Below are 12,418 nucleotides of genomic sequence, written 5' to 3'. Positions count from 1 at the left end.
ATTTTAAAAGGGTATAGGATGTCAATCAGGTCAACCAATGGCCTGGTTAAAAAGGTGTATAATGAAGGCGCCAGGTGGACTTCCCTGGGGAGAGCATTCCACAGATGGGGAGCCACTGCAGAGAAGGCCTGTTCTCATGTTGCCACCCTCTAGACCTCTCAAGGAGGAGGAACACGAAGGAGTGCCTCAGAGGATGATCTCAGGGTCCGGGTAAGTTCATATGGAAAGAGGCGGTCCTTGAGGTTAGGTGATCCCAAAAGAAAACTGGTCCCAAGCTGTTAAGGGGTTTAAAAGTTAAAAGTAACACCTTGAACATGATCATCTAGATCAGGCATCCCCAAACTTTAGCCCTCCAGATGTTTTGGACTACAATTCCCATCATCCCTGACCACTGGTCCTGTTAGCTAGGGATTATGGGAGTTGTAGCCAAAACATCTGGAGGGCCGCAGTTTGGGGATGCCTGATCTAGATCAACATCAAATGCAAGGGAAAGTGGTATATTATCTCCATCGCCTTTGTTTTATTTTTATTTATTTATTTTGACAAAGTAATAATCATAAATAAGCAGGCCCGGCACTAGGTGCAGTCCTGGTGGCGCGGGGCGCCAGGGCGCTGGAAGCTGTGTTGCGCGCTGCAAGGGCGGGGGCGCCTGACCTGCTCGAGATGGCCCTGTAAATAAGTAAGAATAAAAATGTGCGCCCCACCACAGAGACCATTCCATTGTAACTATCCAAACTCAAAATTTCAACACCTCCTGTGATGGTTTGACCCCTTTCCATTTTAACAGTACAAATTCTACAAACACATTTCATATCTCCTCACGCCTTTGCTTTATTTATAATAATATTTATAAATCACCGACTCATTAAAAAACCAGCATGGTACCACACAATAAAACCATTAAAATATCATAAAATACAGGAGAAACTACAGACAGTGAATCACAGTCTGATTTCAACAGGAACTGTATCCCTGGAAGATGTCAGACAAATCGAGGACAAGACTTCATCGCACAGCCCATAGTTAAACTACAGAACTCCTTCCTGCAGGAGGCAGTGATGTGGCCATCAACCTAGAAGGTTTTAAAAGAGGACAAGACAAATTCATGGAGGAGAGGACTATCAGTGGCTCCTAGCTGTGATGGCTTTGCTCTGTGTTCACGGCTGGAGGCAGCAATGCTTCTGGAAATCAATTGCTGGAAACAGCAGAAGGGAAGAGGGCTGTTGTTGTGCTTCTGTTCTGATTGCTGGTTTCCCCCATGCGTCAGGGTGGCCGCTGTGAGAACAGGAAGCTGGGCTTGATGGGAAATTTGGCCTGATCCAGCAGGTTATTCTTATGTTCTTATGTGAGCCTCCTCAGCTAAGGAAGCCTCCATGCCCCAGTTGTTGGCCAGTTTTGCTCACAACTCTAAGCGACTAGGAGTCCTGCCCTTTCCGGCCACAGGCTGTCTTAGAGTGACAACTGCAGAAAGTCACCACCTTCCTCAAATATCATCTACTAGCTTGAAGTTCAAAAGTTAATTGCCTTTTAGCAATTGCCCCCAAAGCAAAGCCCAGGGTTTGCATCTTAAGCCTTTGCTGAGCAAGGCCAAGGTCACGCCAGAGAGTGGTGAAATCCAATCCGAGGCTTCAATGGGCAAAGGCGTCCAGCTAAGCTGTGTATGCTTCATAGCAGAGGTTTCGGGTTTCGCCATTAAATCTTACAGTGGCACATGGCACAGCTCCATAACCCGAGTGCAAATGCACGGGGCATGTGCATTTCCTTAGAAATCGAGGAACAGTTGCACTTGAAATTCTATTTCCTCCAGGCATGCGCTGCGGTATGGATGGGTGACATTTAATCCAGCCTGCATCGCAAGCTGTTTTCATGGAGTTCAGAAGCTGCTGAATCCTAGCAGGAAAGGTCACTGGCAGGACTTCCGCTTTACATCCAGAAGGTTCCCGGTTCAATCTCTGGCAGCTCCAGCTAGGGCTGGGAGTGCCCCATGCCTGAACCCCGAGAGAGCTGCTGCAAGTCAGTGTAGTTTTAGAGTTGCCATGCTGTCGTGTTCAGACACATGGCAACCCATGTCGCAAGGGACAAAATGGTTTCAGGACTTTTTCTGTGGGGTTTCAGACATGTGGTTTATATATTTATGTATGTGTTTGCTTGGTACATTTATGAACATTTATTACATATCTAAGACCTTAAAATTCTTATAACAATTCCCAACTCTAAAATGGAGTTGCCAGGGACTGGTGCCCTGCCACTTTACCCAGACTTGCTTATATCTGCCTGGAGTAGGACAGTCGGTGAAAAATTAACGTAAAAAGATCCGTCACCAACAGTGATTTGTTTACGGCTGCTCTGTCTTAAAACAGCGGAGCCGGCGTGCCCCTTCACCTAGATCGTTGCAGAATGCTTTGTTTGAATAACAAACTATTTTGCAAGCTAAAGCCAGCCTAGTGGGGAAAAGTAACTCCTGCCATCAATAACAACAAACAGAAAAGAATGCTGTGGGACCTCGGAGGCTAACAGATTTAATGTGCTAAATCACTCCTACACCACCACAGACCTGTCCAGATCACAGAAACCTTTATCATGCTTAAGTGGACGTGTGCAGGGGGTAGCTACCGTACCGTGTGAGCAAACTTATTGGAAGCATTTCTTTAAGGAAGGTGTTCATCATGATGGACATCTGGGGGTAGCGTCATGGTGGTTAGTGCGTCAGATGAGATCTGTGGAGACCTGGGGTCAAATTCCCACTCAAGCTGTGATACTCGCTTGGTGACCTTGGGCCAGAAGTTATTTTCTTGGCCGAAACTGCCTCACTGGGTTGTTTTGAGTTCATGGCAGCCAAGGGGGAAGGAAGGAAAGGGGGAAGGAAGGATGGAAGGAAGGAAGGAAGGAAGGAAGGAAGGAAGGAAGGAAGGAAGGAAGGAAGGAAGGAAGGAAGGAACAGTGCGCATTGCGCTGAGATCAACAGACAGACAGCATGGGACTATAAATATATACAGGCAGATAAAAGCTGCCAAGCTTAAAAGTAATTCTTAGTCAATTTGACATTTCTGCCAGTAATGATTCTTGGATGCTAAGGTGCCTTGGTGAGAAGCTCTGAGCAGGAGGAGGGGAGACAAGGAGGCCTTAACCATTGGCGATCGGAAGGTCAGTCTGACTCCATCTGTTGGCTAGAAAAGAGGCACCTGTGGAAGAGTCTTCCCAGAAAGAAGGATCCAAACTTTGGTGGCCCTGGAACTGCAGGAATAAAAGGAAGGTAAAGAATAATAGAATTGCAGAGTTGGGAGGGACGCCAAGGGTTATCTAGTCCAGCCCCTGCAATGCAGGAATCTCCGCTCAAGCATTCGTGACCGATGGCCATCCAAACTCTGCTTTAAAAGTTCTAAGGAACGAGAGTCCACCACCTCCTGAGGGAGACTATTCCACTGTCAAACCGCTCTGTCAGAAAATTCTTCCTGATGTTTAGTCGGAATCTCCTTTCTTGTAACTTGAAGCCATTGTTTTGGATCCCACCCTCTGGAGCAGGAGAAAACAAGCTTGCTCCATCCGCCATGTGACAACTCTTGAGATATTTGAAGATGGCTATCATATCTCCTCTCAGTCTCCTCTTTTCCAGGCTAAACATTCTCACTTCTTCAAGCACTCCTCATAAGGCTTGGTTTCCAGACCCTTGATCATCTTGGTTGTCTTCCTCTGCACCCATTCCAGCTTGTCAAAATCCTTCTTAAATTGTGGTCTCCAGAACTGGACAGAGTATTCCATGTGTGGTCTGACCAAAGCAGAATAGAGTGGTACTATTATTTCCCTTGATCTGGACATGATACTTCTGCTGATACAGCCTAGAACAGCATCAGGTAGTATTTCTACCTCCTTGGCAATCTCAGTAGCATCTTTCAAAACCCTCCTCACCCATGCAGACCACAGGATAATTCTTGGTTACTTGTAGCCTTGTAGCTGAATTTAAATTAGCTTATTTGCTTGTAAGATTGACTTCAAAAAAGATCATTTTAATGAAAGGCAGGGAAATCACCAAATCTCTATTGGTTTATTTGAACCCCACACTTGAAATGGAGGAGCCCCATCTACCAAGGAAGATTGGGGGAAATGCTGGTTTTACGGATTTTTTATTTTTTTACAGAAAATTCATCAGCTCTACTGCAATGCAACCCTTACATAAGAAAGAATTAAGGGCGGTTAATATTTTAAAATTCGGTCAAGTGAAGAACCTTGGTGCAAAGCTGTAAAGGGTCCATTGCCTTGCCCCCCAGTCCAAAGTGCATAAATATAAAACCTCGAAGGAGTTGTTTATATAGCCAATGAGCCACTGCCTTGCCCCCTTGACTGATAAAAACCACTGCTGCTGTATTTCTCTCTCGCACTTCAAATGCAAAAATACAAAATTCAGCCTGCAAACCATAGCTTGCCTAGTGTGGTATACTGGTTAGAACATCGGACTAGGACCTGGAATCCCCAATCGACCATGAAGCTCTCTGAGTGACCTTGCACCAGTCACTGACCCTCAGCCTAACCTACCTTGCAGGGTTGTTGTTGCGAGGATAAAATGGAGGGGTAGAAAAGAATTGTGCGCGCCATTTTGAGCTGCTTGGAGAAAAGTTGGGGTATAAATGTAATACACACCAGGGGCTCAAACCGCCCCCCCCAATGTTTGAGCTCTGTAAGGTCTACTGCTGAGTACAGAAGGTCTGTTTATTTATTAAATGCATTTAAATCCCACCTCCTTCTCCAAGGAGCTCAAGGTTGCGAACATGGTGCTCCGCTCCCACCCCAGTTTAATCCCAACAAACCTGGGAGGAAGGTGAGGTTGAGATGCAGTGGCTGGCCCAAGGTTCATGGCACTCACTGGTTAGGCCTGTGCTTGTCCAGCATTGCCTGAGCTCTGCGAGTGCAGCTTTCTCCCATTTGAAGTGCAGAGTGTTTAAGGACACCAAAATGTTCGTAAGGACCCCAAAATGCTCATTTACAAAGCCATTATGCTACCAACCTTACTGTGTGCTTGTGAAACGTGGACCACTTATAAACACCATATCCAGCTCCTCTAAAGATTCCATCAATGATGTCTCCAAAAAATTTTACACATCGTTTGGGAAGACAGGCAATCTAACCATAGCTGCCAAGTCTCCCGCTGGAAAATGCAGGATCAGCAGCGGCACGGCACCGGAAGTCGCTTCTACACATGTCGCTTCTACGCATGTGCCGTGCTACCCATGTCTGGGCACCGGAAATTGGGCGGCGCCAGGACCCAAAATGGAGCCTCCCTGGCAGGTAGGAAATCCGGGGGATTTACGGGATTTTTCCCAATCCAGGCTGCCAGTGGGAAACAGTTTAAAATACGGGGGTTCCCCGCGAAAAACGGGAGACTTGGCAGCTATGGATCTAACACTAGTGTGCTGGAAGAAGCACAGATCACCAGTGTTGAAGCAATGATTCTTCAACATTCATCTTCATTGGACTGGTCTTGTTGTTCGAATGCCTGGTCTTCCAAAGCAACTACAGTGGTACCTCGGGTTAAGAACTTAATTTGTTCTGGAGGTCTGTTCTTAACCTGAAACTGTTCTTAACCTGAGCTTCTTAACCTGAGGTCTGTTCTTAACCTGAAACTGTTCTTAACCTGAGCACTTTAGCTAATGGGGCCTCCCGCTGCCACTATGTGGCTGCCACACGATTTCTGTTCTCATCCTGAAGTAAAGTTCTTAACCTGAGGTACTATTTCTGGGTTAGCGGAGTCTGTAACCTGAAGCGTCTGCAACTTGTTACGGAAATTAGATGTGGGGCACATCTTTTGAAGTTGTTAAATGTTACAAATATTATGCATAAATGTTTCATTTTGACTTGACAGCTCAGGGAAGTTACCTAGCTTTAAAAATCATATAAAATCAACTCAGCAGGCAGCAGCTCACACACAGGAAGGTAATCCTTGAGCCATTTGGAATATCACCGGCCATTTGCACCCCTATTGTTCCTCCCCTTCGAGTACTCAAAGATTTCCTCCCGGTACTTACCATGGCATTTCCTTTTGCCCTTATCTTGTTTACCTGTATGTAAATGTTATGTGAACCTCCCCTTTTCTGACGTTTAGCTATGTAACAGTGATGTAGGAATGACGCTTTTGAAACGTATTATGGGATTGAGGTGGGAAGTTTTAAAAGTTATTGTCACCCAACTCCCGGTGTTCAGTCTTGGCTTGAACCTGCTGCGCAGTAATAAACTTTGCTATTTTGCTCCGGATGGTGGCTGGACTCCTTCCATTTCATTCCGCAGCGGACCGCAGGCTTGTGCCCGACGAGCTAGGTGGCAGAGCAGCCTCGCACCCAGATTTTCTGTAACAAACCCAAGGTACCACTGTAGGTGTAGTGGTAGTGTGGTGTAGTGGTTAAGAGCAGTAGACTCGTAATCTGGGGAACCAGGTTCGCATCTCCGCTCCTCCACATGCAACTGCTGGGTGACCTTGGGCTAGTCACACTTTTCTGAAGTCAAACAGGGTGTTTGTTGTGGGGGAGGAAGGGAAAGGAGAATGTTAGCCGCTTTGAGACTCCTTAGGGTAGTGATAAAGCGGGATATCAAATCCAAACTCCTCTTCTTCTTTTTAAAAATGGAACGCGTAATGCAGGTGGTCAGCAAAAGAGGTTCAAGGCAAATCTTAAAAAATGTAGTATAAACACTGACAACTGGGAAAAACTAGCCTGCGAGTGCTCCAGTTGGAGAACAGCCTTTACCAAAGGTGTTGTGGGCTTTGAAGATGCTCGAACTTAGGATGAAAGGGAGAAACATGCTAAGAGGGAGGCATATTTGGCAAACCCTCACCATTATCAACTACCACCCGGAAACCTATGTCCCCACTGTGGAAGGACGTGTGGATCCAGAATTGGCCTCCACAGTCACTTACGGACACCCTGTTAAGACCGTGTTTATGGAAGACAATCTTACTCGGCTACGAGGCATCACCAAAGAGAAGAAGAGGAGCACATGTTTTGCTGCTGTTCTCCTTTACCTTCGCCATGCGGGGGGGGGGGGTTAAGATCATCCTCCTCAGCTTCTGCTGGCTGCGACTGGTGTGAATTGTAGTCCCGACATTTCACTGCTGTGCAAAGGGCAGTTCTGCAAGCTGATGATGTTTGCTTTGATCCACGTTTGCTGTGCCTTTTTTTTTTTAAGTGCTCTCCCTTCTTTCAGCCCAGTAAATTTCCGCTCCTCTGCCATTTGCAGCACTTGTCTGCTTGCAGAACCTGCTGTGACCTTTATGGGCGGGGCAATGAGTTGTGTCGTTGTTTAATGTTTCTTTGCATTCCACACCAGCCCTCCACATTCCTGGGACGGATGAGCTAAACTGGGTTTGGGGGGGTGGAGGGCACAGCAGAGAACAGCAGCAATGAAAAGGGGGAGAAATGAGGAGAAACTAGCAATATTTTCTATCTCGTGCACTCCCAACATGCCATGGGAAGACATGGTCACTCTTCTGCACTTTTAAAATCCCCATCCCTTCCCACCAAGGAACGTGCTCCCTTGATGCATCAATGAGGACTTTGCAGGTCGTATGTGCTGTATTCATTTCCTTTGCAATCGTCTGCAATGCACAGGCTTTTGAAGCTTGGTTTCACACTGGTGAAACCAGGGAGGGTTAGAGGTTAGAGGAAGAGCACTGGCTCTGCATACAAAATATTCCAGGTTTAGTACCCAACATCTCCTGGTAGGGCCAGTGGCCGGGGGTGGGAGAGAACTCCTGCTTGAAATCTTGAAGAGAGGCTGTAAGTCAGTACTGAGCTTGATGGACCTACCAAGGACACCGTTATTGTCATCAGAGACCATTCTCTATGTGCTTCCTCCAAGGGACATGTGATATGGAGGGTGGCAACAGAATGGGCCTTTTCAGTGGTGACTTCCTGTTTGTGGAATGCCCTCTCCAAGGAAGCATGCCTGGTGCCACCAAACTCTGTTTTTGGGGAGCCAGGTGCGACGTACCTCCCTTTCTCTATTACTAGCAGTGTGCAGAAGGAATTCAGTTATTGTTCAAACAACCCACTATTCCTTCTTTCTTCCAAATAAACTCCCTGTTTTTATATGGGTTTGCTAGTACATAGAGTACAGTTCCAGCTTTCCCAAATAACGTGGCTCTGTATCCTTTAAAACTCCAGGCAAATGTTACAGGAACAATCTTGTGCCCTCAGTAAGGTTTCCCTCTCAACTCAGGTTCACCTCAGCAGCTGTTTGCCTCAGCACTTTAGCTACTTTGTGGCACTCTTTACCTCCACTTGCCTCCTCTGTGCCTGACTTTGAGATGCAAACTATCCACCTGCTCCTCAGGCTAAGTTTTATCTCCCCTCTTCAGTCACCACCCTTTTGAGTTTAGATATGTTGCTGGAATAAGGAGGAACATCCAATTTGACACAACATAGATGAAAGCTTTATTTAACTGGTGAACATGTATATTTCTTTATGGTTTCATTTGTTTAAACTCTTAGTTCATCATCTTCTTTTCATATAACACAGACTTGTTAATACAGCTCCTGCATCCCTCTCCAACACTCTACTCTCCACAACTTCCCACATGCTCCAGCTCCCAAAACCCTCTCTCAACTGAATTAACCGCTACCCATCCTCTTTAAACCAGTGGCTATCCCGCCCCTCATGGAATGGAATGCGTCAATCAACTAAGAGGCTGGGTTTAACACTTAACACCCTGGAGTTCTACTCAAGCCAGCCCAATCCGTCACACCAGGCTAAATCATTTTTGGCTATTGATTTGGAAGGTATATTGATATATATTTATTGATCTGGGGTGGGTAGGACTTATCCTTTTTCATAGGTATTGAGGAATGAGTATCTTGTTTTATTATTGTTATTACATGTGGTTTTACTGCCTTTCATCTTGCTTTTAATCTTACTAATCATTCAATTGCTTTGTAACACCTGATGCATGAAAAAGCAATGAATAAAAATGATATTAAATGCCTGGGGACAAATTTGTGCAGGAAAGTTGCAAGGGCTGATCCTAACAGCAAAAGGTACAGTCGTACCTTGGTTCTCAAGCAGAATGCATTTTGGGAGTCCGTTCGACTCCTGGAACCATTCAAAAACCAAGGCGCGGCTTCTGATTGGCTGCAGGAGCGTCCTGCAGCCAATCAGAAGCCATGGAAGTTGCACCGGACGTTCGGCTTCCCAAAATCGTTCAAAAACTGGAACACTCACTTCCGGGTTTCGATTGTTTGGGAGCCAAGGTGTTTGAGATCCAAGGTATGACTGTATTATAAGGGTTCTCTCCCCAGGTGAAAGGTTGCCCATTCTCCCAACATAGGGCCCCTCTAGACTGGATTGTATTTTTTTAAGGGGGTTGTATTCTGCAGAATTGATGCTTTTGAATTATGGTGCTGGAGGAGACTCTTGAGAGTCCCATGGACTGCAAGAAGATCAAACTCATCCATTCTTAAGGAAATCAGCAACAACAATGCTGCAGCACGCCATTGATGAAATAATAGTACATTAGCAGTGGATTTATACTGGATCACCCACACATCATTTTCCTTAATTGCACTGCTGCAGTCTGGAGGGGAAACTCTTGCACCATACCCAGAAATATAAAATAAAGCAGTGTTTGCAATATAAAAAGTTACAGGGTTTTGCTGGAGGCTATGGGGCATGCACTGATCAGAAATGAAGCTGCATGCCTGCCCCAAATATTTCGCAGGTGCAAAGAGCGTTTAAGAACTGATCTCCCTTTAAGGGAACGTATTAATTTTATATCAGCGTGTAACTGCCGGGATCCCGTCGGGAGGACATATCATCATGAGTGCACAAGAAAAAGAATGCCAAACTACAGAAACATTTTGTGCTTTGTGGCACGTGCTGATGCTACCACCTCCGCCCTCCTCCTCAGAGGAGGAGGAGGAGGAGGGCAGAGAGATTCGGAACAAGGGAGGGATGCTATCCTATAAGAGGCCTTGTGCCGCTTCTATCAGAAGAGACACAGGTGGGTCACATCACCACCTATGTTTTCTGTATCCTTCCTGGCGGTGCATGGGCAAACAAGTATAATCTTCAACACAGAGCTTAGAAAGCAACCCCCCCCCCCCCGGTGGCCTTCATTATCTTCATTATATCAGCAGGACTGGGCCAGCGGAGGGAAGGTGCTGTGTTTTAGGGAAGGAACAAAGGCTTAGCGGACAACGGCACTCTGGAGTCATAATTGCTACTATGGCAACCAGATGGCTTGTAAATAATTGAGGCTGAATGAATAATATATATATAAAAAAAACCCAGCCCTTTTGTGGGCACAGGAGGCAGGATGCATTGAAGGTTTTAATGTGAACAAAATAGCAAGCAGGTGCCAAGGATTAAAGGGAGAAAAGGGGGCACGAGGCAAAGAGCATGTTTAACAAACAAGTAGAAAAGATAAAAGAAAGAGGCAACTGGAAGCTGATCAGCAAGCAAAACTGCAATTAATTATTATTATGGCTACTTAATTTGTTTTTTACATTTCTTGCCTACCGTTCGGTGCCCTGGGGCGGGTTTATTGTTATTTACAATAACAATGAGTAGGATTTGTCCTGTAGATATATATCTCAGGTGTCAAAGGCCAGAGAGGGAAAGATCCATATAACTGACTCCCTATATACCGGGTATATGAAATTGTTTTATGTATGTTTGTTGTTGACGTTTTTACTGTTAAATCTTTGAGATGTTTCATATGACAATGCCACATGGTAAATATGTAATGGGGTTAATATACTACTTTATCATTAAATTCTCAAAGCGGTTTACATAAAATATCAAATACAATATACATTAAAATTAGCCATAAAATCAGATGCTGGCCTAGATCCTTTCAAAATAAAAACCAGCAGTTATAAAAAATATAATTACAAAATAAGATTACATACTGAAATACATGTCAAATTTTCATGTCTCGGTAGGTTTGCTGAAGCAAAGAAGGGTTTTAGTGGGCCAAAAACAGTACATTGAAGGTGCCATGCCAAATATCAATATGCAGGGAGTTCCCAAGTTGCTGCCCAAATGAAGGATCTATTCCTTTCAAGGACAGAATGAACAACACATAGCACTTTAAAAAGGGACAGGTCCTCAGATCTAGAGTTTGTTTGTTTATACATTTATTTTTATATATCTTTTCCCCAAAGCACAGGAAATCTGCAAGCTTGATGCTCTGTGAGCTCAAAGGTTTATTTTGCTAGTTTTACACAAGCATAAGGTTGCAGTTAGCTGCTTAAAATAAGCTGAGCCTTTGCTCTGAACTAAGCATCTTACACCTTACATAATAATTTATATAGCATCCTGAGTGTGCTCATACCACTATAGACACGTTACCTGATACTACTTAAACATAACCTTTTTTTCTAGGGGTTGCAGGGGTTAAATATTACTATCCCCAGCTAAGACCAAGTGATTTGCCTAAGATCACCCTGCTTGGCATCATCCTATACCCTGGGCCATAGGTCCCATTAAATTGCTGTTGTAAATTTTAAGGTTATATAATAATTGTTCATAAAGATGCACATGAATGTACAGGCACATGTCTGAAGCAGCACAGGAAGACAGGCCTGACTGACACCATTTTGACTCTCTCTGACCAGAATCACACACACATTTCCACATGACTATCAACTTGGGAGCCATAATCCTGTAAGCCGGAGGATCTGCCAACTGGACATTTCCCCATCAATGGTGCCAGACTGCTAGCCATCTCATTCACAAGAAGACTCCTCCAAACAAAAGATAGTGATCAACTTTTAGGAAACTGTTAATTTCCCTTTATGTTTAGGAATTCACACCTGGGAGGGGTAAGAGGAGGACTAGGAGAGGCGTCAAAGTTGCTCAGATTTCTACCTTGAACCCTCCCTTTTTGTGAGGTATTGATTATGTAGCTGTGATGTAGGACTGATGTATTTTGGGGGTGTTTCTTGGTGATGGGAAAACTGATAAAAGTGGAGGTTCTCTTTTGTTCGGGGTTCCTTCCTTGTTCTCCTGCGTGAGGGGAAGGACCCTGTTGCAACAGCAAAAATAAAAGGCTTTGCTTCTCAAAATTCTCTGGTTGGCCTCTGTTATATTCTCCGACCGATGGAGAACCCCATAAGGGCAGATTTTTGCTTATTTCATTGCAAAAGTGACAGAGGACCGGCACACAGCTAGGCTGCATACAAACCATATGTTTAAAGAAAATAAAAAAATTCCTTCCAGAAGCACCTTAGAGACCAACTAAGTTTGTCATTGGTATGAACTGAATTCATACCAATGACAAGCTTAGTTGGTCTCTAAGGTGCTGCTGGAAGGAATTTTTTAATTTTGTTTTGACTACGTCAGACCAACAAGGCTCCCTACCTGTATAACATATGATTAAAGCACATTCTCACACAAAGAATCCTGGGAACTGTGATTTACCCCTCACAGAGCTGCA

At 44.8% G+C, this 12,418-nt stretch overlaps 1 long non-coding RNA gene across 1 annotated transcript; it reads left to right on the top strand.

Annotated features, from left to right (window-relative positions):
* Window positions 1-7,323: 7,323 nt before the first annotated feature.
* LOC148686402 (uncharacterized) lies at window positions 7,324-12,174 on the top strand. The gene is made up of 3 exons (XR_015949186.1): window positions 7,324-7,544; window positions 8,503-8,762; window positions 11,598-12,174. It is a non-coding gene; the product is annotated as an uncharacterized LOC148686402 (long non-coding RNA).
* Window positions 12,175-12,418: the final 244 nt, after the last annotated feature.

This window comes from Zootoca vivipara, chromosome 3 (assembly GCF_965207765.1).
Source record: "Zootoca vivipara chromosome 3, rZooViv2.hap1.1, whole genome shotgun sequence".
NCBI lineage: Eukaryota > Metazoa > Chordata > Lepidosauria > Squamata > Lacertidae > Zootoca > Zootoca vivipara.
This window is presented reverse-complemented; position numbering and strand designations above follow the sequence as displayed.